Raw genomic sequence first — 24,556 nt, forward strand, 5'->3', positions numbered from 1 at the left:
AACATGGGTCTATTTTGGAGGAGAGAGGGATGCTGAAGTGCACCCACAGGATGAGTTGGAAACACACTAATCCATGTGCTTTCCTCTTCCGGTTCCGCTGATGATCAGATATAAAAATAACCTTTTCTCAGTGTGTCGCTTTATCCCATCGACGGTGAATGATTGAGAGATGAAGTGAAGCACAAAGCAGTGAGCAACACAATAGCCTTATAATAACAATAAAATATTAACAAAGTGTTTATTATTTGGGTTGAAAAGCTGCTCTGTGATCACCATATTAAGGTATGGCAGCACATTCCCATTGCCTGTGTGATGAAAAAAAGATCCTGTAAGTCATTATAATGAGTTAGTATCTCAAAATAATGAGTTAGTATCTCAAAATAATGAGTTAGTATCTCAAAATAATGAGTTAGTATCTCAAAATAATGAGTTAGTATCTCAAAATAATGAGAAAGTATGTCAAAATAATGAGTTAGTAACTCAAAATAATTAGTATCTCAAAATAATGAGAAAGTATCTCAAAATAATGAGTTTGTACCTCAAAATAATGAGTTTGTACCTCAAAATAATGAGTTAGTACCTCAAAATAATGAGTTAGTAACTCAAAATAATGAGAAAGTATCTCAAAATAATGATTAATATCTCAAAATAATGAGTTAGTATCTCAAAATAATGAGTTAGTATCTCAAAAGAATGAGTTAGTTTCTCAAAATAATGATTAATATCTCAAAATAATGAGTTAGTATCTCAAAATAATGAGTTAGTATCTCAAAATAATGAGTATCTCAAAATAATGAGTTAGTATCTCAAAATAATGAGAAAGTATCTCAAAATAATGAGTTAGTATCTCAAAATAATGAGTTAGTATCTCAAAATAATGAGTTAGTATCTCAAAATAATGAGTTAGTATCTCAAAATAATGATTAGTATCTCAAAATAATGAGTTAGTATCTCAAAATAATGAGTTAGTATCTCAAAATAATGATTAGTATCTCAAAATAATGAGTTAGTATCTCAAAATAATGAGTTAGTATCTCAAAATAATGAGTATCTCAAAATAATGAGTTAGTATCTCAAAATAATGAGTTAGTATCTCAAAATAATGAGTATCTCAAAATAATGAGAAAGTATCTCAAAATAATGAGAAAATAATACTTAGTCATTTTGAGATGCTAAGTCATTATAATGACTTTTTCACCACAGGTTGAAAAGATGCTCTGTGGTCACCATATTAATGTATGGAAGCCCATTCCCATTGCCGGTGTGATGAAAAAAAAAACGTTATTCAGTTTACTACCACAAAGTGAAGAAAGATTTATTCAAATTTAAGAAAATGTTTGGACCTGTGGACTAAACAATACTAAAAAGCGTTCAATTAATTAATTATTTTAGCTGTGGAGGCCTTTCCTAAATCATTTGTGAGGTTTTGGGCTATTTTTAGCATTTAAAGGCATTTGAGGATAAATATAGACTGCTATTTCATTCCAGACCTTCAAACAATATGTCACCTAGATTGAAGATGGCTACAGAAAGCAACAGGCTTTTTTTATCTCACAAATAAAAAGCTGAATTCATAAGCAAAAAACATCCCCCGTATTCATTTCATTACATTAAAGGAGCAAGATTTTAGAAGTCCCAAAGTTTCACAATACATCCCATTCACCCTCTGATCTCACAGCAACATAAAAGTCTCTTAAATGCATTCTTTAGATTGTTCATATTTGATGTATTCAAATAATTCATTAAATAGCATTTAGTGTCAGGAAAGAAATTAGAGTGGGGAAATGGTGATTTAAGTGTTTACTTGAAGATGTATTACGCTGCAATTCTAGCCATAGAAAGATGAGTTTGCCTGCTATTATTTACAATGAATAACTCTCTCCCTGATGTCTGGCAGTGTTTGAATACATAAGCATCTCAAAGCTAACATAAGCTGTGCAGTGCACCACACCTAAGTCTCTCATTCTGGACAAACCTGATTCACTGGCACAACAACGGTCGACATTGGCTTCAATTTAATTAAAAGGAAATCACCGGTTCTTGAATTAAAGTTCCTGTCATTAAACATGCCCTGATACACTTTCTGTTTGCCCACAAAAATTTCATATCACGAGAGACAATTTCAATTCTTCAAAGGTTTTTTATTCTGGTCATTGTAAAGTCTCTCACAGAAATTGTACAACTACAAGAAATCTGAGAAATCAGGAAGTAACATTGGTTTGACATATATTTGATGTCCATGACCTTTTGACAGTACATTATGAGCTGCTGTAATCCTTCATCTCATTTAAGACACTTGTTCCTTTACAATATGCTCTCCGTTTTTGCTAAGTTGTGTTTTTCCCTGCTATAAGTGGAACGTAAACATGAATATTATATATTATATATTATATTATATTTGGAGGATACAGAAATATATAAATATAGATATGTAGATCATTTTAAAATCAAAGTAAAACAACAATCATTCCTCACACACACACACACACACATGCACACACACACACACACACACACACACACACACACACACACACACACACACACACACACACACACACACACACACACACACACACACACACACACACACACACAGGGTGGGTATATGCAGGTATACAGGTAAAGCCACCTCTTTTTGTGGGTGAGTATACCCACATCGTCATCGGTAACCTACTCATTCACCTATCTACCTAACTGTAAACTGACCTCGTCAACTACACCACCGATTCCAGTGATGATTCATGGACCAGGAGCTTAAAGTCCATTCTGTTCATCCCAGGATCCTTTACATTCCCACACAGTAACGTGTTCAGTACGAACAGACTGACCTAATCCACTGTCATTAATGTGTCCGGTGAGTTAAACTTCATAGGAAGCTGTACGTGACAATCATGAATCTGTGATTTTTAAGTCCTTTTTTTAATACCAGTGATGGCAGTCATGTTCTGATGGCAATACAAACAGAAATCAGCATGGATGCTATTGCTGGCTTGACTGTAGCCATGACAACAGTACCAGACAGGATGCAGTGATGAGACTGATATTGTGGCTTAATCTACTTGAAGCTGTAAATAAGGAGAGAAGGAAACAAAACATTAGTTTTATGAACAGATGTACAACTTTTGACAGTTTTAATCAAGTATAACTCAATACTGCTTACAGGCAGTTGTAGGTGCAGCTGTCACAGGTGCTGCAGTTGTAGGTGCTGTTGTTGTAGCATCATTTGGGCTCTCTGTATAAAAACATTGTAAAGAATATGTAAATAAGTTTCAATGCCCAAACCAAAATGATTTCTTCATCCTTGTTTGATGTCAAAGTTGGTGCCAGTTTCACAGTTGTATAATTACCATCATACAAGTTCGTGTTTTGCAGACATTAAGCATTTTATCTAACTTGAAGTGGCTAATGTCAAAAATCTTACAGTTACAGATTTTATATAACAAACTAATTGTGACTGAAGGCAGCTTAGAAAATAACTCATCCTGCCCTAGACAGCACCGTTAATTGATGGATTGGACTGTACAACACTGAAAATGGTTCAAATTTTAGGAATCTTGTCTATTCCTGAAATTATTTTTTTTTGTGTAGCATCATTTTGTCGCTGACCTTTTTAAAAAACAGAGCATGAGCATCACATGATATTCCAAATGTTTTAATACTGAATAGAGCAATGGGTTATATTTACTTACCTAATACTTTTATTGAGGTGGGATCTATGCTCACGCTGAAGTTATTGCTGGGATTATTCACAGCTGTCACTAAGGTTTGAGCAATGTCTTTATCACTTGGGAGACTTCCAGTAGGAGTATTTGCGTTGAACGTAACCTGCATATTTGCTGTAGTTCCGACAGCTCGTGTTGTATTTATGGAACTGTATCACAAAACCAAATGAAAGACGTGTTAAAAAATCATATGAAATGATTCCGTTGCCTATCAAAATTAAACATTCACTATCAACATTAGAAGATATCATTTTAAGACCAAAATCCTGCATCAGAAAAAATCAGGGAACCATTGTAAGAAAAATGTTTTTACCTGAAGCTTTTTACATTGCAGCCTTGAAAGCTTGAATAACCCGAGTTGTATATCGCAACACACTGCAAAAAGAAAGCAACATTGATTATATTGTATTGTTGTCAATGCATTGTAATTTCTTTTAACGTTTTCAACATTTTAATATGCTTTGGCAATATGTACTGTGTTAAAGCCACTTGAATTGAATTGAGTAGCTGTCAAGCACAATCCTTAAAATGATGTTCAACAGAAATTAAAATTTGAGTGAAATTATTTTGTATTTTAACTAGTGGTGCTACAAATTCAAGTATTAATTGCAAACCAATTTATAAACGTATTCATTTTAATTAGTGTCGCCAGTGTGGTACATGTCCCAACAATTGTGCGGTCCACATAAACATTATTATTTATGTTGGGGAATGAAACCAATGATCTGATGATAATCAGGGATCAAGACTTGATAGTTTCACAATGGTACAGCCCTCAGTTCTTATCAAATTATGGATTTCGAGAATCATGACAACCCAAATGGTGGGCTGTGGTGAAGCCAAAGACAAATTTCCACATTGTGGACAATAAAGGAATTATTATTTTTTATTAAATCTTAACAGATTATTCTTTTAGGAGAGAAAATCTGCTCAATCCTTGATTCACCCACTAACTAGGGTGGCGAAAAATGTATGATGTGAAAATGCACTCACTGTCTCTTGGACGTCTTGTGAAAGGCTTTTGTATTTACTGCTGCTGGTATTAAGGAGATCATTTGAAAAAGGTTGGTCTGGTAAGTTTGCTGAGAGAATATAAGTAGGTTCAGAAGCTGGTGCTGTAGTTGTAGGCACAGCTGTCGTAGGTGCTGCAGTTGTAGGTGAAGCTGTTGTAGGCGTGGCAGTTGTTGGTGCTGCTGTTGTCGGTGCTGCTGTTGTAGGTGCGGCAGTTGAGGGGGCAGCTGTTGTGGGGGCAGCTGTGGTAGGTGCTGCTGTTGTAGGTGCAGCTGTGGTAGGGGCTGCTGTTGTTGCTGCTGCTGTTGTAGGTGCAGCTGTTGTGGGGGCAGCTGTGGTAGGTGCTGCTGTTGTCGGTACTGCTGTTGTAGGTCCAACAGTGGTAGGTGCGCCTGTTGTAGGTGCAGCAGTTGTCGGTGCAGCTGTTGTAGGTGCGACTGTGGTAGGTGCTGCTGTTGTTGCTGCTGCTGTTGTAGGTGCAGCAGTGGTAGGTGCAGCTGTTGTCGGTGCGACTGTTGTGGGGGCAGCAGTGGTAGGTGCAGCTGTTGTCGGTGCGACTGTTGTGGGGGCAGCAGTGGTAGGTGCTATTGTTGTCGGTGCAGCTGTTGTAGGTGCAGCTGTGGTAGGGGCAGCTTTTGTAGGCGCTACTGTTGTAGGTGCAACAGTGGTAGGTGCGCCTGTTGTAGGTGCAGCAGTCGTAGGTACAGCTGTTGTCGGTGCTACTGTTGTGGGGGCAGCTGTTGTTGGTGCCGCAGTAGTAGGTGTGGCTGTTGTTGGTGCTGCTGTTGTTGGGGCAGCAGTGGTAGGTGCTGCTGTTGTCGGTACTGCTGTTGTAGGTGCTACTGTTGTGGGGGCAGTTGTTGTTGGTGCTGCTGTTGTAGCTGCTGCTGTTGTCGGGGCGGCAGTTGTGGGGGCAGCTGTTGTTGGAGCAGCTGTTGTCGGAGCGGCTGTTGTAGGTGCAGCAGTCGTAGGTACAGCTGTTGTCGGTGCGACTGTTGTGGGGGCAGCTGTTGTTGGTGCTGCTGTTGTAGGTGCTGCAGTTGTGGGGGCAGTTGTTGTTGGTGCTGCGGTTGTAGGTGCTGCTGTTGTGGGGGCAGCTGTTGTTGGTGCTGCTGTTGTGGGGGCAGCAGTGGTAGGAACTGCTGTTGTCGGTACTGCTGTTGTAGGTGCTACTGTTGTCGGTGCAGCTGTGGTAGGTGCAGCTGTTGTCGGTGCTGCTGTTGTAGGTGCAACAGTGGTAGGTGCGCCTGTTGTAGGTGCAGCTGTTGTAGGTGCGACTGTTGTGGGGGCAGTTGTTGTTGGTGCTGCTGTTGTAGGTGCTGCTGTTGTCGGGGCGGCAGTTGTGGGGGCAGCAGTGGTAGGTGCTGTTGTTGTCGGTGCAGCTGTTGTAGGTGCGACTGTTGTGGGGGCAGTTGTTGTTGGTGCTGCTGTTGTAGGTGCTGCTGTTGTCGGGGCGGCAGTTGTGGGGGCAGCTGTTGTTGGGGCAGCTGTTGTAGGAGCGGCTGTTGTAGGTGCAGCAGTTGTTGGTACAGCTGTTGTAGGTGGGGCTGTTGTGGGGGCAGCTGTTGTCGGTGCTGCTGTTGTGGGGGCAGCTGTTGTTGGTGCTGCTGTTGTGGGGGCAGCAGTGGTAGGTGCTGCTGTTGTCGGTACTGCTGTTGTAGGTGCTACTGTTGTCGGTGCAGCTGTCGTAGGTGCAGCTGTTGTCGGTGCTGCTGTTGTAGGTGCTACTGTTGTGGGGGCAGCTGTTGTCGGTGCTGCTGTTGTAGGTGCTGCTGTTGTCGGGGCGGCAGTCGTGGGGGCAGCTGTTGTTGGAGCAGCTGTTGTCGGAGCGGCTGTTGTAGGTGCAGCAGTCGTAGGTACAGCTGTTGTCGGTGCGACTGTTGTGGGGGCAGCTGTTGTTGGTGCTGGTGTTGTAGGTGCTGCTGTTGTGGGGGCAGCTGTTGTTGGTGCTGCTGTTGTGGGGGCAGCAGTGGTAGGAACTGCTGTTGTCGGTACTGCTGTTGTAGGTGCTACTGTTGTCGGTGCAGCTGTGGTAGGTGCAGCTGTTGTCGGTGCTGCTGTTGTAGGTGCTACTGTTGTAGGTGCAACAGTGGTAGGTGCGCCTGTTGTAGGTGCAGCTGTTGTTGGTGCAGCTGTTGTAGGTGCGGCTGTGGTAGGTGCTGCTGTTGTGGGGGCAGCTGTTGTCGGTGCTGCTGTTGTAGGGGCAGCTGTTGTTGGTGCTGCTGTTGTCGGGGCAGCAGTGGTAGGTGCTGCTGTTGTGGGGGCAGCTGTTGTCGGTGCTGCTGTTGTGGGGGCAGCTGTTGTTGGTGCTGCTGTTGTGGGGGCAGCAGTGGTAGGTGCTGCTGTTGTCGGTACTACTGTTGTAGGTGCTACTGTTGTCGGTGCAGCTGTCGTAGGTGCAGCTGTTGTCGGTGCTGCTGTTGTAGGTGCTACTGTTGTGGGGGCAGCTGTTGTCGGTGCTGCTGTTGTAGGTGCTGCTGTTGTCGGGGCGGCAGTCGTGGGGGCAGCTGTTGTTGGAGCAGCTGTTGTCGGAGCGGCTGTTGTAGGTGCAGCAGTCGTAGGTACAGCTGTTGTCGGTGCGACTGTTGTGGGGGCAGCTGTTGTTGGTGCTGGTGTTGTAGGTGCTGCTGTTGTAGGTGCTGCTGTTGTGGGGGCAGCTGTTGTTGGTGCTGCTGTTGTGGGGGCAGCAGTGGTAGGAACTGCTGTTGTCGGTACTGCTGTTGTAGGTGCTACTGTTGTCGGTGCAGCTGTGGTAGGTGCAGCTGTTGTCGGTGCTGCTGTTGTAGGTGCTACTGTTGTAGGTGCAACAGTGGTAGGTGCGCCTGTTGTAGGTGCAGCTGTTGTTGGTGCAGCTGTTGTAGGTGCGGCTGTGGTAGGTGCTGCTGTTGTGGGGGCAGCTGTTGTCGGTGCTGCTGTTGTAGGGGCAGCTGTTGTTGGTGCTGCTGTTGTCGGGGCAGCAGTGGTAGGTGCTGCTGTTGTGGGGGCAGCTGTTGTCGGTGCTGCTGTTGTGGGGGCAGCTGTTGTTGGTGCCGCTGTTGTCGGGGCAGCAGTGGTAGGTACAGCTGTTGTAGGTGCGGCTGTTGTGGGGGCAGCTGTTGTGGGGGCAGCTGTTGTCGGTGCTGCTGTTGTGGGGGCAGCTGTTGTTGGTGCTGCTGTTGTGGGGGCAGCAGTGGTAGGTGCTGCTGTTGTCGGTACTGCTGTTGTAGGTGCTACTGTTGTCGGTGCAGCTGTGGTAGGTGCAGCTGTTGTCGGTGCTGCTGTTGTAGGTGCGACTGTTGTGGGGGCAGTTGTTGTTGGTGCTGCTGTTGTAGGTGCTGCTGTTGTCGGGGCGGCAGTTGTGGGGGCAGCTGTTGTTGGGGCAGCTGTTGTCGGAGCGGCTGTTGTAGGTGCAGCAGTTGTTGGTACAGCTGTTGTAGGTGCGGCTGTTGTGGGGGCAGCTGTTGTGGGGGCAGCTGTTGTCGGTGCTGCTGTTGTGGGGGCAGCTGTTGTTGGTGCTGCTGTTGTGGGGGCAGCTGTTGTAGGTGCGGCTGTTGTGGGGGCAGCAGTGGTAGGTGCTGCTGTTGTCGGTGCAGCTGTGGTAGGTGCAGCTGTTGTCGGTGCTGCTGTTGTAGGTGCAACAGTGGTAGGTGCGCCTGTTGTAGGTGCAGCTGTTGTAGGTGCGACTGTGGTAGGTGCGCCTGTTGTAGGTGCAGCTGTTGTTGGTGCAGCTGTTGTCGGTGCAGCTGTGGTAGGTGCAGCTGTTGTTGGTGCTACTGTTGTAGGTGCAACAGTGGTAGGTGCGCCTGTTGTCGGTGCGCCTGTTGTAGGTGCAGCTGTTGTAGGTGCAGCTGTTGTAGGTGCGACTGTGGTAGGTGCTGCTGTTGTGGGGGCAGCTGTTGTCGGTGCTGCTGTTGTGGGGGCAGCTGTTGTTGGTGCCGCTGTTGTCGGGGCAGCAGTGGTAGGTACAGCTGTTGTAGGTGCGGCTGTTGTGGGGGCAGCTGTTGTGGGGGCAGCTGTTGTCGGTGCTGCTGTTGTGGGGGCAGCTGTTGTTGGTGCTGCTGTTGTGGGGGCAGCAGTGGTAGGTGCTGCTGTTGTCGGTACTGCTGTTGTAGGTGCTACTGTTGTCGGTGCAGCTGTGGTAGGTGCAGCTGTTGTCGGTGCTGCTGTTGTAGGTGCGACTGTTGTGGGGGCAGTTGTTGTTGGTGCTGCTGTTGTAGGTGCTGCTGTTGTCGGGGCGGCAGTTGTGGGGGCAGCTGTTGTTGGGGCAGCTGTTGTCGGAGCGGCTGTTGTAGGTGCAGCAGTTGTTGGTACAGCTGTTGTAGGTGCGGCTGTTGTGGGGGCAGCTGTTGTGGGGGCAGCTGTTGTCGGTGCTGCTGTTGTGGGGGCAGCTGTTGTTGGTGCTGCTGTTGTGGGGGCAGCTGTTGTAGGTGCGGCTGTTGTGGGGGCAGCAGTGGTAGGTGCTGCTGTTGTCGGTACTGCTGTTGTAGGTGCTACTGTTGTCGGTGCAGCTGTGGTAGGTGCAGCTGTTGTCGGTGCGACTGTTGTGGGGGCAGCAGTTGTTGGTACAGCTGTTGTAGGTGCGGCTGTTGTGGGGGCAGCTGTTGTTGCTGCTACTGTTGTAGGTGCAGCAGTGGTAGGTGCGACTGTTGTGGGGGCAGCTGTTGTCGGTGCTGCTGTTGTAGGTGCTACTGTCGTCGGTGCAGCTGTGGTAGGGGCAGCTGTTGTAGGTGCAGCTGTGGTAGGTGCTGCTGTTGTTGCTGCTGCTGTTGTAGGTGCTGCTGTTGTAGGTGCTACTGTTGTTGGTGCAGCTGTGGTAGGGGCAGCTGTTGTAGGTGCAGCTGTGGTAGGTGCTGCTGTTGTTGCCGCTGCTGTTGTTGGTGCTGCTGTTGTTGGTGCAGCTGCAGTAGTTTTAGTAGATATTACAGTATGGGGTGTTGTTGCTACAAAGTATCAAAAAATGAATATCAAATTACAGTTTCTCTTTTGACTCGCAAAACTAATCAGTTGATAATACCCCCCAGATTTTACAGCATTTCAAAATGGCCATACTTCTGACTTGATTATTACCTCATTAAATGTTCGCACAACATTAAGACTCTCAATCGTTAGTTTTAAGTCTTCTTCAATACAACTTGATGTTCATTCTGTAAATTATTATCAATTAAGCGTTTAATAGACGATAAAGCAGGGTATGCTTTTGGGCTTGGCTACCTTGTGATCTTTTGTGAAATTGCTTCTATGGCAATATGTCAAACAGGATAGAAATTTGGCAATGCATGGCACAGTGTACACTTGTGTTTTAGATGTTGTCTGTGTTTTCATCTCAGATTATTTCTCTTATTCCCAATGTCCTTTATTTTCAGCCTCATCCTATCAAATAACATCTAGATCTTACTTGTATTGTACACTTTACCAGGTGAGCTTACTGGGTCGCCCACTGTTATCCTTTCACAGTGTGTTGTAATTTAATTCAATTCATTTATTACAATTTCTCCACCTAAGATGTCTTCTTATTTTCACTATCCGAAATTAGCATCCCAGTTACTATATTAACAAAAATTTACGGATGCACTGTTTAGTTAAGTGTTCCTCCCCAGCGCCACAAAAAAACCAAGATAGTTGGCCAAAATGCTAAACTCAAGACTTTGCAACAGTAGTTCACAACCAATGGGTGACATTACAGTGACTACTTCTACATTCTGTGTATTTGACTGTGTCCCCTGGGAGCATTCAAGGTTAGAATCATGCACGGTCCTTTTTCTTTCTCTCCCCGTCCTTCCTTTTCTGTCTGTCTTGCACAATGTCTGTCTATGTACTCTGATGCATTTCTATAAAACCTATTGGATGAGGTGCAGTCAAGAACTACACCTTAACTTGTACAATCCGTTATGTGGTATTGTTTCCTATAGCTTTTCCATTATTTCTTTCAAGAACCTTTAAAGCCAATCATTCGAACATTACTCAGCTTACCTATTAGAATCAGGAAAACAGAAATGATCCATCTGACATCCATCCTGTTTTCTTTCGAATCTATAAAATCAAGCAATACAGAGACTTACTCACAGAAGCAGCATGTTGTTTTTGCACTACAGTTACTTCTAGAAGTATTACTTTTTGAGTAGTACACAGTATTCAATCTTCAATTGACAGTATTCATTACAGCAGTGGGCTAATGATTGCCGTTATAACTCCAGTTACAGAAAACACCCAAAAGGACAGGGTTTGATGGAGAAAACAACTATAATAGTGTTCCCCTCGTAATTATCTGTATCAGATTAATATGTTCTTTAATTTAACCTTTTATTTGATCAGGTTAGCATATATAATATATATTATATACTTCGAAACAGCTGTGAGAAAATGTTTGGATTAGATACTGGTGTGATTGTTAAATAATGGATTTCTACCACAATGCAAAAAGAAAAGTTAGCCTACATGTGTAATGTAAATGAAAATGGAAAAAATAATTAAATAGCACCTTTTAATTATGGTATTAAACTAGATGATAGCACATGATTTGTAATGAAATACAACTGCATGAACATTTCTCAAAAGTGGGATAGAAGAATGATATATGGGTTAAACAAACATGAAAACAATAAAAAGATGCATGCATGCTCACTCACTCGCTCACTCACACACACACACACACACACATATATATATATGTACAATAGTGTACACATACACTTAAAAATGTACTTACCCAAAAGGAAAAGATATAAGATAAAAATATAAATTCCCTCTCTCTATCTGCTTTTGTTGTTTTAAACTGTTTGGCGTCTGTTAATTCAGTCCAATACACATCACGTTATTGCAAACCTTTTACCTTGTATGGCAGTCCACATCTGGTCTTTATAGTGGAATGGAAAGGGGCTAGTGATGTGACTCACAGGTGATAACATCTTCAGAAATGTTATGACACCTTAGGAATGAACAAAACCATACTTAAAGTTCCAAACTGTCAACTCTAAATTTTTTACTTAGCTCAGGATCATGGTAAACACCCTTCTTTTGTTCTGGTGCATTCCACCTGTGAGAGTTGAAAGAAGTTTTATTAGTGTGACAGTAAGTTATGACAAACAGTTAAGTAAAAAACAACAACATTTGTAGTAAATGCCCCTTCAAAGCAATGGTGTCTATTTGAGTACTAACAATAAATCCCCTTAATCAATTGTGTAACTAAATTGTCCCAACCAATAATTTGACTGTTTAATCATTTTATCATTAAACAGTAAAGTTGGTTAGCCTGTGTGCCAAGTTGCCAGGTCTGAGAGTTTTTTTTTTTTACAGCACTGTGGAAATACTTAAAGAGAGATTTAAGGGCAGGATCAAACATGGGACATAAAAAAAAATCATGCATTCAGCTTTGGTTTTGTTGAGATTACTTGCTGTTCACTTCTTTCCAACCCAGGCCTGCTGATGGTGTTAAGTGCTGATATTTCTAGGAAAGATAAAATTGAAGTAATTGATATTGCTTGTTTTTCACTTTATTTGGAAGTGGATTCAAAAGAAGGTATAAAAATATGAAAAAATAACAAATTAAAGGTCACAATTACTGGAGAGTATATGTATGTAGTAAATACAATTGGATATACATTTCAAATTCTGTTGAAAAGACAAATACCAGAGATGAGCATCCAGAATATCTGGATCTACAGCATAGTTACTCACCAGTGTGGTGTGTTTCACATAACATATCTGTTTTCCTCCATGACGAAAGAGCCTTTTTTTTTTCCCCTACATGCTTGCAAGTGAACATAGCAATGTTGAGTCAAAAACATACTATAATAAATTCTAGGTATGGGCATATTTAAAAAAAGGTTAACATGGCCTGTGCGAAGGACTGGTCCATTTCCCATTATGTCACAAACTATACCAACTTTAAATCTGGAAATATAGTCGCTTGGTAATGGAGCTAGAAGAAATGCAGAAAGAAAGAGAGCAGAAATATTATGTGATATTTGGAGTTATCCTAGGAAATGTGTAAATAGAGTAGACAAGACAGTAAAAGTATAAAATAATATATTTAAAAGAACACATAAAAAAAGTATCCTGGTTGTATTTCATCATATTCTTTTTAATTTTTTTTTAGAGATTATATTTTTGGGCTTTTATTTCCTTGCTGCTGAAGAGTGATGGAAAAGGGGGAAGATAGTGGTATGGCTATCAGTAAAGGGCCACAGATCAGATTTGAACCCATGCCACTGCCAACGAAGCCTGTTTCCTCATATTCTTCTGAAGTGTTAAATTACGACATCAATATGTTCCAGTATGAAAACACTATATTTAATAAATGCAGTAGCTCCTTTCTTTCTTGGCTTTTTTCTAACTCTGTACTTCCAGCCCCTTGCATGGACCCAGGGTTGATTCAGGGGGCCCCTCGAACCAGAGTCCATCGCCATTTTAGGTTTGTTTAAACTGAACCATGCATGTCACCTGAAATAGGAGTGAAAAAACCACACACCTGTAAAGTTTTGCGACTGTGTCTTGCATGCTAGTATAACTATTGCTGCTGACAAAATATGCCTGCAGACATAAACACCTGGCTAAGTCCTCAAATCCACTTTTGTGGTAGCTCTCACTACAGTAGCCGTGTCCAGGTGATACGATCAAGATTCTGTTTCTGTTTTGCCTATTTCAAATGTAAAATTACTCCCGAGAAGCATTTAAGCGCATACCATTCGGTTCTTTCTTACCCGGTTGCCGGTTGTAGGTGTTTCCAGTCTTTTCTAGGAGCATTTAACTCTGCATCACCGATAACGCCCCTTGGAAAGTGAAAATTAACTGAGGGGGTCCACTCCAGACTTGTGCGATTAGTCTGGTGATTCCAGGATAGATGGATGGATTAACCAATGTAAAATTGTAGTTGGCAGCAACAGTGTTTGCTCCAGGTCTAATGGTGTTGACTGAAACTATTCTCGATCACAACAATATGCTGCGTTTGTTAACTTTAAAAATTTGGATCAAACTCCCTCCTTAACACACAATCCACTACTGCAACAATCCAATTTTTGTTTACATATATTTTGTTTATATTATATATTTTTGTTTATAAATGTTTATTTGTAATTGTGTGACATTTCCTGACAAACACTTGGATACAAAAAGATCTTATGACTGACATAACTGCCTATGACAAGCTAGAGAAAATATTCTTATAAATTAAATGTAAGACTTTGTTGAACATAATTTTCACAGTGAGTTTTCCAGTCCACAGCCTTCATACGAAGCCAGTGATCTTGTCATGCAAAATGATTTGAATATCCTTTCTATTCCGGTAGTGGAGCAGGTTAAAGCTGAACTTTAATGTTAGGTTAAAACTTAACATCAGGTTTGTTTGGTCTATGAATAGTTTATTATCAAGTGTCATTGAAATACTATGTTTGTGTTCGGTTTTACTTGTTCTTTCTTAAAATGCAGTGACCATCAATCATGCTGTTCTATTTTAAAGTGTATTATTAAGATGCAGCTTTTAGTTTCAGTGACGTGTTTGGCTGCGTAGTCTCTCCCTGTGTTGTTTTTGCATCGCACCTCCTCCCAGAGAATACTTGTGAATCAAACTGTTGATGAGCTTGTGACTTGGGTATCAATTCATGGTAAATTTGTTTTGTTTTGTTTTAGAAGAGACAATGAACCAATTCAAAACGTTTATAACGAGGGTTTCCTTCTTCTTCCAGTAAGGCCGTTGTGAATCAAAGCATTGTGGGTTTTCATAATTCAAACAAGGAAATAATGATATGACTCATAAATATAACCACAGCAATGATGCAGCAGTTTAACATGACCTTACAGTAGGCATATTGTACTCCTACCAAGATATACCTGATGCCTTTGTTGGAGTACATTTGTGAGTATAATCTGGAAATAAGATGTACAATGTATTTAAATAAAACTTGACACAGTGTGTGTATGCATTTGTGTTACATTACCATGTTTCTCCTACCTTCGACTTCTGAGCTGGCAGCACTGTGGAAATACTTAAAGAGAGAGTTAAGGGCAGGATCAAACGTGGGACATAAAAAAAAATCATGGATTCAGCTTTTGTTTTGTTGAAATTACTTGCTGTTCACTTCTTTCCAACCCAGGCCTGCTGATGGTGTTAAGTGCTGATATTTCTAGGAAAGATAAAATTGAAGTAATTGATATCGCTTGTTTTTCACTTTATTTGGAAATTAAAGTCAATACAAAAGAAGGTTTAAAAATATGAAAAAATTACAAATTAAAGTTCACTACAATTACTGGAAAGTATCTGTATGTAATAAATAAAATTGAACATTCAACAGTTCTGATGTACGTGTCAAATTCTGTTGAAAAGACAGATACCAGAGATGAGCATCCAGAATATCTGGATCTACAGCATAGTTACTCACCAGTGTGGTGTGTTTCACATAACATACCTGTTGTCCTCCATGATGAAAGAGCTGCTGTTTTTTTCCCTACATGCTTGCAAGTGAACATAGCAATGTTGAGTCAAAAACATCCTAAAAATGAATTCTAGTTATGGGCATATTTGAAAAGGTTAACATTGTGCAAAGGACTGGTCCATTTCCCATTATGTCACAAGCCACGCAAACTTTAAATCTGGAACAATTTACAGTTTGTCATGAAAGTCCACTGGGGTCTCCTCCTCATTTAAAGAACAATATGTACATCAGAGACATATTACAGGCATTACACAAATTTAAATGTGAAAAATATTGAAACTAAATAGATTAAAATAATACGTTATTTTATTTTGAAGATATGTCATTATAACTGTGGTGCCATATAACAAAAGTTTGACAGTCCATTTTTTCGGTTTTGTTTGTGGAAACTTTCCATTGATAAATACAAAAACCGTACAAAGAAAATTAGATCTTTGTCCATGCTGTTGCTTTTAAAAAGTAAAATGTTCTTATGTAGTTAGATTTTCTTTTTCCTCTGAAAATATTCAGGATCCATCTGGAATATTTTGTGTGTAAATGTAATAAAGGGACAAATGATGAATGTGTTTTTCTAATCCATAATCCAAGTCACATGATTATTCAATATCCAGTCAAGTCTCTCAAACATATTTTTATATCTGTTGCAAAATTCTAAAATAGAACAGCCTTAAAAAACAACAATACTAGTAAGTGCCCCTTCAATGGTGTCTATTTGAATACAAACAATAAATCCCCTTAATCAATTGTGTCACTAAATTGTCCCAACCAATAATTTAACTGTTTAATCATTTTATCATTAAACAGTAAAGTGGGTTAGCCCGTGTGCCAAGTTGCCAGGTCTGAGTGTTTTTTCCAGCACTGTGGAAACACTTAAAGAGAGATTTAAGGGCAGGATCAAACATGGGACATAAAAAAAATCATGCATTCAGCTTTGGTTTTGTTGAGATTACTTGCTGTTCACTTCTTTCCAACCCAGGCCTGCTGATGGTGTTAAGTGCTGATATTTCTAGGAAAGATAAAATTGAAGTAATTGATATTGCTTGTTTTTCACTTTATTTGGAAGTGAATTCAAAAGAAGGTATAAAAATATGAAAAAATAACAAATTAAAGGTCACAATTACTGGAGAGTATATGTATGTAGTAAATACAATTGGATATACATTTCAAATTCTGTTGAAAAGACAAATACCAGAGATGAGCATCCAGAATATCTGGATCTACAGCATAGTTACTCACCAGTGTGGTGTGTTTCACATAACATATCTGTTTTCCTCCATGACGAAAGAGCCTCTTTTTTTTCCCCTACATGCTTGCAAGTGAACATAGCAATGTTGAGTCAAAAACATACTATAATAAATTCTAGGTATGGGCATATTTAAAAAAAGGTTAACATGGCCTGTGCGAAGGACTGGTCCATTTCCCATTATGTCACAAACTATACCAACTTTAAATCTGGAAATATAGTCGCTTGGTAATGGAGCTAGAAGAAATGCCGAAAGAAAGAGAGCAGAAATATCATGTGATATTTGGAGTTATCCTAGGAAATGTGTAAATAGAGTACACAAGACAGTTAAAGTATAAAATAATATATTTAAATGAACACATAAAAAAAGTATCCTGGTTGTATTTCATTATGTTCTTTTTTAAATTTTTTTAGAGATTATATTTTTGGGCTTTTATTTCCTTGCTGCTGAAGAGTGATGGAAAAGGGGAAAGATAGTGGTATGGCTATCAGTAAAGGGCCATAGATCAGATTTGAACCCACGCCACTGCCAAGGAAGCCTGTTTCCTCATATTCTTCTGAAGTGTTAAATTACGACATCAATATGTTCCAGTATGAAAACACTATATTTAATAAATGCAGTAGCTCCTTTCTTTCATGGCTTTTTTCTAACTCTGTACAAACGTGGGACATAAAAAAACTTCACTGCTTTCAAACCCAGGCCTGCTAATGGTGTTAAGCGCTGATGTTTTTAAGAAAGATAAAATTGAAGTAATTGATATTACTTGTTTTCACTTTATTTGGAAATTAAAGTGAACACAAAAGAAGGTATAAAAAATATCAAAAAATAACAAATTAAAGTTCACTACAACTACTGGAAAGTATATGTATGTAATAAATAAAATTGGACATTCAATAGTCCTGATGTACATGTCAAATTCTGTTGAAAAGACAAATACCAGAGATGAGCATCCAGAATATCTGGATCTACAGCATAGTTACTCACCAGTGTGGTGTGTTTCACATAACATGTGAGGTAACAAGTAGGTTAGCCTGTATGTCAAGTTTCCAGGTCTGAGTGTTTTTTTGTTTTTTTTGCAAAAAGCGAGCAATATTGATAAAGAATGAAGGCGCGAGATGCCTTACCTGCTGATCTGGCAATCCAAAAACCTTTCTTTAGTAACTAAAGCACTAACGTCTGCCAGATGAATGAACGGTGGAAAAATTAAAAGAAGCAGTTGGTATTTAATGTTTAAACATTCAGTCATGACAGAATTACAATAATATCTTTGCTGGGTAGGCTATAATTAACGTCACTCATTTTTTTTCTTCTTCTTTTTTTTTTTAATTTCTGAGTTGCAGGTGTGGGCTAATGCGCTCGTCAGTTTTTCAAACAACAACTTATCTTTGTATTATCTGCAGGAAACATCTTCATATAGTTTATCAGGACAGCAGACTGGAGGAAAAGCAGTTGGAGCTGTACGACCTCAGGTAAAGGCTCATTGATAAGATCCTTTTCTTTGAGCTTCATAGAGGTGGTAATGCTACACATTCAGAATCTTGTTCAATATGGCTGCATCATGTTATTAATATAACACAAGGTACTGAATAATTGAAATGTAAATGCTAAAACATTAGGGATTAACTCATAAATATAACATGTTAAGTTGTTTTAAGTCTGATATTTATGCCATTAATTATAGCAATAACTTGAGAGTGGCCTCATCATGAATGGACCTCTCTGGCTACATTGGGGTGCGTCTCTGTTGTATGCTATCAAGTTGAAGATTCTGTTCAGTCAATCATACTGGTTTATGCATCAGGAAAACCTAAGTTAAAATGAAACATCTAATGGGGCTTCCCAATGCATCTTTATCAATTGAAAAGCTCACAAGTGACAAAAAGTACTTTTCCATACCAGTGCTAGTCAATGGTATTTCACATGGGCTTGACAGTAGCCATTGCAGCACCACAAGGAAGGATGCGCTGGTGAGACTGATCTTGTGGCTCACTCCACTTGAAACGTCTGTAAATTTAGTGAAAGGCAAGTGAGATGTTACAAAAATATCTGTAATATTTATAATAATCATGAGGTAGCACCCAATAGATCTTACGTGTTCCGTCCTCGGTAATGTAGGTGGTGTTAATGTTGAAGGCTGTCATATTTGAAGGTGCACCAGCCAAAAAATCTTTGGCCAACGTAGGTGAAGATGGCGGCATAAAATAAAATGGGGAAACAATTGGCAAACTTCGTACTTGTTCACATGAGTGTCATTGAAGGTACACTTGTCATTGGCCACGGAGCTGTGGTCAAAACTGCATCTATTGTTAATCCACTACTCATTGTTGCCCCACCGATTATTGTTGCCCCGTTAGTTGTTGTACTGTGATAAATACAGTAATAAATAAGGAGGTTCAAATATAAAAACACAACAGTTAGTTCGGATCAAGCAATGTGATCGGCTAAGAAGCCTTTCATGGGTGCTGATATACAATTTAACATCACCTGGTCTTTTAACTAGATGTATCACTACTTTCAAGTGTTCTTACCACTAATTACATTAAGGAGCATTAGCCTATCAGTCTTGGATCATAACAACCTTTGCCCCACGAAGATGAAATTACCTTGAATTTGGAATAGTCATCAGAAGAGAACATAAGGACGGAAAGAGGCTTGGATGCTTCAGTGCAAACCTCCGGTTTACTGATATACTGAATTATTTGTAAAAAGAGATTTTAGAGATTTTGCCTTCTATTATTGACAATAAAGCCAAAAACGTGTGCCTTGTCAAGACTTAGCTTATAAACAAGCTCACAAGCATTTGTTTTACAAATTCACATTTTGATTCTTTTTGTTATTTTGTGTCATCAGCACCTTTTATTTCTTCCTTATTGGCCACTGACACATTCTTTGCTCCTAAAATGTCTGGCTAGCCTCTAAGATCACAGAAGTGGCCTCTTTGTCAACTTAAAAATGGAGGACGTTACTTTTAGTGTGGATCTTTTCATTTAACAAAATGTCAATTATCCACAACTATTTCTATAATAAATAATAAGTAGATGCTTTCTAAGAAGATTTGTGGTAACATTATTACCATGGTAGCCTTAAGTATTTTACAACATAACTGTCTATGAAAATGTTTCTTGTAAAATGCTGCATTTTTGTGAGAGGCATTATGAAAAATGATCCCTGAGAATGGTTCATGCTGGTGCTAATTCAAATGATGAAGAAAAATGTGTCTGCTGTTGGGTCTGGTAGTATTTCAATAAATATGCAACTCACCCAAAATAATCTATGCACCAGTATCCCAGTATTCTTTTTGTGAACCAACGTGATTCACCCACTCAACAAAGGCTGAGACACTATAGTGACATTTAATTATAAGAAATCTTGCAGCAGGATTTGATTGTTTGTAGACATCACTGGTGCTTTAATTAAAGCCCCTGACATTAAACATGCCCTGCATGAAAAAAACACTTTCTATTTACACAGCAAAATAGCAAAATATCACACGAGAGACAATTTAAATTACTCAAAGATTTTGTATTCTGATCATTGTTTCTCACAGAAATTGTACAAAAGGCAAGATATCTCACAGAATACAGCTATACACAATTATATAAATACACTTTGTATAAATAAGAAGATTGACAGTGCATTGTTTGACATATATATCATGTATACATAGATCCTAGATAAAACTTCATTCAGACCATGGTGAGAGTGATTTTACAGTTTACTTCCCAGTGCAGCTGGTTTGACTTGTTTGGCAAAGACAACTAAACAAGACAGCAATAGTAACCGTCACTAAGTTATAATGTGTGAGTGCTCGATGAAACAAGATATATTTGCATATTAATACTGCAATTGTTTTCTGATAATCCAGGGCTTGATTGTATATTGTATGGCTTATTATTCTAGTGATTATTCAATGAACCAGGTTCATCAAGTTGAATTTGAAAGTATAATAACCAGAAGCTGTAGTAGACTTAAGACAATATTGAATTTGTGGTTTGTGCTGAGTACGTTTTCGTACCAGTGATGGCAGTCATGTTCTTATGACAATTCAAATGGAAATCAGCACAGATCATATTGCTGGCTTGACAGTAGCCATGACAGCAGTACCAGAGAGGATGCAGTGACAAGACTGATATTGTGGCTTACTCTGCTTGAAGCTGTAAATGAGAAGAAAAGGAAACAAAATGTTAGTTTAATAAATAGTTGTGCAACTTTTTATGTTTTTGATCTCAAGTGCTCAATATTACTTACAGGCAGTTGTAGGTGCTGCAGTTGTAGGTGCAGCAGTTTTAGGTGCTGCAGTTGTAGGAGGTGCTGCAGTTGTAGGAGGTGCTGCAGTTGTAGGTGCTGCAGTTGTAGGTGCAGCAGTTGTAGGTGCAGCAGTTGTAGGTGCAGCAGTTGTAGGTGCAGCAGTTGTAGGTGCAGCAGTTGTAGGTGCAGCAGTTGTAGGTGCAGCAGTTGTAGGTGCTGCAGTTGTAGGTGCAGCAGTTGTAGGTGCTGCAGTTGTAGGTGCAGCAGTTGTAGGTGCTGCAGTTATAGGTGCTGCAGTTGTAGGTGCAGCAGTTGTAGGTGCTGCAGTTGTTGGATCTGTAACTGGACTTGCTGTAAAAGAAAAAATTGTAAAGAATATGTAAATATAGCAAGTATTGGTGCCCAAACAAAAGGAGTTGGCTTTGCAGACTTTTAGAATCTTATCTAATTCTGAAGTGGCTAATGTAAATATCTTACAGTTAATAAAACAGTTTACATTTTTACATGGCAAGATATCTGACTGAATACAAGATTGCTTAGAGAATGTCTCATCCTACAAGGATTCCACTGTACAACACCGAAAACTGATCAATTTAAAAGTTGTCTTTATTAATCTTGTGTATACCTCCATTTATTGTGTCAAGATTTTTTTGCTGATTTTAATAACAGAGCATGAACAGCAAAGTCAGTTCAAATATGAGATACTGATTAGAGCAAAACATTGTGTTTTGATTACTTACCTAATATCTCTACTGAAGCAGGGTCTATGCTCACATTGAAGGTATTGTTGGGATTAGTCACAGCGTCAACTAAGGTTTGAGCAACAACACTGTTCATTGGGAGATCTTCAGCAGGAGTAGTCCGATTGAACACAATCCCCATAGTCGCATTGGTTCCGGTCGTTCGTGATATGATTATGGCACTGTATTATGAAAACGTTTAGGACAAGTGTTACATTATAATATGAGATGTTGACCTGTGTTGTGTGTTTGAAATAATATTGGAAGATACCAATTTAAAGACCGAAACCCTGCACAGAAAAAGGGAAATCAGTGAACTAAGGTAAGGAACATGTTTTTACCTGAAACGTATCACAAAGCAACGGACAAACGTCCTTGGAAATCTTTTTTTGTATATTGTAAAACACTGGGAAAAGAAAACAGCATTAAAATAGGTTTGAGTGGTCTTCAGGCAGTTTTCTTGACTTGAAATGACACATTTTGTCTTTTGGGCAAAAGTTATGTCCAATCGTTGATTGATCTGAGTCAATTACAAATAATAATTTGAAAATGAACTCACCGTCACTATAACTTGTTCTTCAACTTTCTGATATTCACTGCTGCTTGGGTTATTGAGGGCATCTGAAAAAGGTTCATCCAAGGTTGCTGAGAGACTATAGGTAGGTTCTGGAGCCAAAGGGGTTGGTGTCTTTATTGCTGCAGTTGTAAGGGCCGCAGTTGTAGATGCAACTGTTGTAGGGGCTGCGGTTGTAGGTGCAGCTGTTGTGGATGCTGCTGTTGTAGAGGCTGCAGTTGTAGGTGCAGTTGTTGTGGGTGCTGCAGTTGTAGGGGCAGCTGTTGTAGGTGCAGCTGTTGTGGGTGCTGCAGTCGTGGATGCTACAATTGTAGGCACAGCTGTTGCAGGTGCAGCAGTTGTAGGGGCTGCAGTTGTAGGTAAAGCTGTTGTGGGTGCTGCAGTTGCAGGGGCAGCTGTTGTAGAAGCTACACTTGTGGGGACTACTGTAGCGGGTGCTGCTGTTGTAGGGGCTGCAATTGTAGGTGCAGCTGTTGTAGGCGCAGCTGTCGTAGCTGCAGCTGTTGTGGGTGCTGTTGTTGTAGGCTCAGCTGTTGTAGGCGCAGTGGTTGTACGTGCTGAAGTTGTAGGCACAGTTGTGGGAGCCGCGGTTGTAGGCGCAGCTGTTGTAGGTGCAGCTTTTGTGGGTGCTGCGGTTGTAGGCTCAGATGTTGTAGGTGCTGCAGTTGTTGTGGCAGCTGTTGTGGGTGTTTTTGTTGTAGGCACAGCTGTTGTGGGTGCTGCAGTTGTTGGGGCAGCTGTTGTCGGTGCTGCAGTCATAGGTGCAGCTGTTGTATGTGCAGCAGTTGTAGGTGCAGCTGTTGTGTGTGCTGCTGTTGTAGGCGCAGCTGTTGTAGCTGATGCTGTTGTAGGTGCTGCTGTTGTAGGGGCAGCTGTTGTAGGTGCAGCTGTTGTCGGTGCTGCAGTCGTAGGTGCAGCTGTTGTGGGTGCTGCAGTTATAGGGGCAGCTGTTGTAGGTGCAGCTGTTGTGGGTGCTGCAGTCGTGGGTGCTGCAGTTTGAGGCACAGTTGTTGTAGGTGCAGCTGTTGAGGGTGCTGCTGTTGTTGGGACAGCTGTTGTGGGTGCTGTTGTTGTTGGGGCAGCTGTTGTAGGTGCAGCTGTTGTCTGTGCTGCAGTCGTAGGTGCAGCTGTTGTAGGTGCAGCAGTTGTAGGTGCAGCAGTTGTAGGGGCTGCAGTTGTAGGCACAGATGTTGAGGGTGCCGCAGTTGTAGGCACAGCTGTTGTAGGGGCTGCAGCTGTAGGCGCAGCTGTTGTGAGTGCTGCAGTTGTTGGGGCAGCTGTTGTGGTTGCTGCAGTTGTAGGTGCAGCGGTTGTCGGTAATGCAGTTGTTTGGGCTGCAGTTGTAGGTGCAGCTGTTGTGGTCGCTGCAGTTGTTGGGGCTGCAGTTGTAGGTGCAGCTGTTGTGGGTGCTGCAGTTGTTGGGGCAGTTGTTGTAGGTGCTGCTGTTGTGGGTGCTGCAGTTGTTGGGGCAGCTGTTGTGGATGCTGCAGTTGTTGGGGCAGCTGTTGTAAGGGCAGCTGTTATGGGTGCTGCGGTTGAAGGTAATGCAGTAGTGGGTGCTGCAGTTGTAGGCACAGCTGTTGTGGGTGCTGCAGTTGTGGGTGCTGCAGTGGTTGGGGAAGCTGTTGTAGGGGCAGCTGTTGTAGGTGCAGCAGTTGTGGGAGCAGCAGTTGTAGGTGCAGCTGTAGTGGGCGCTGCTGTTGTAGGGGCAGCTGTTGTGGGTGCTGCAGTTGTGGGTACTGCAGTTGTAGGCCCAGCTGTTGTAGGGGCAGCTGTTGTAGCGACAGCTGTTGTGGGTGCTGCTGTTGTAGGGGCGGGTGTTGTGGGAAGAGAGGTTGTAAGCACAGCTGTTGTAGGCGCTGCAGTTGTGGGAGCAGCAGTTGTAGGCGCAGCTGTAGTGGTCGCTGCTGTTGTAGATGCCGCTGTTGTGGGCACTGCTGTTGTAGGTGTTGCTGTTGTACCTGCAGCTGTTGTCGGTGCAGCTGTTGTGGGCGCCGCTGTGGTAGGGAGTGCAGTTGTTGGGGCAGCTGTTGTGGGTGCTGCAGTTGTAGGCGCAGCAGTTGTGGGTGCTGCAGTTGTTCGAGCAGCTGTTGTAGGGGCTGCTGTTGTAGGTGCATCTGTTGTGGTTTCTGCTGTTGTAGGTGCATCTGTTGTGGTTTCTGCAGTCGTGGGTGCTGCAGTTGTTGGGGCAGCTGTTGTGGGTGCTGCTGTTGTATGGGCAGCTGTTGTAGGGGCTGCAGTTGTGGGAGCAGCAGTTGTAGGCGCAGCTGTTGTAGGGGCTGCAGTTGTTGGGGCAGCTGTTGTGGGTGCTGCAGTTGTAAGGGCAGCTGTTGTAGGCGCAGCTGTTGTGGTTGCTGCAGTCGTTGGTGCTGCAGTTGTAGGGGCAGCTGTTGTGGGTGCTGCAGTTGTTGGGGCAGCTGTTGTGGGTGCTGCAGTTGTTTGGGCAGCTGTTGTGGGTGCTGCTGTTGTTGGGGCAGCTGTTATTGGTGCTGCAGTTGTAGGGGCTGCAGTTGTTGGGGCAGCTGTTGTGGTTGCTGCAGTCGTTGGTGCTGAAGTTGTAGGGAAAGCTGTTGTTGGTGCTGCAGTTGTTGGGGCAGCTGTTGTGGGT

The sequence above is a fragment of the Echiichthys vipera genome (genome assembly GCF_963691815.1).
Source record: "Echiichthys vipera genome assembly, chromosome: 22".
Taxonomy (NCBI): domain Eukaryota; kingdom Metazoa; phylum Chordata; class Actinopteri; order Perciformes; family Trachinidae; genus Echiichthys; species Echiichthys vipera.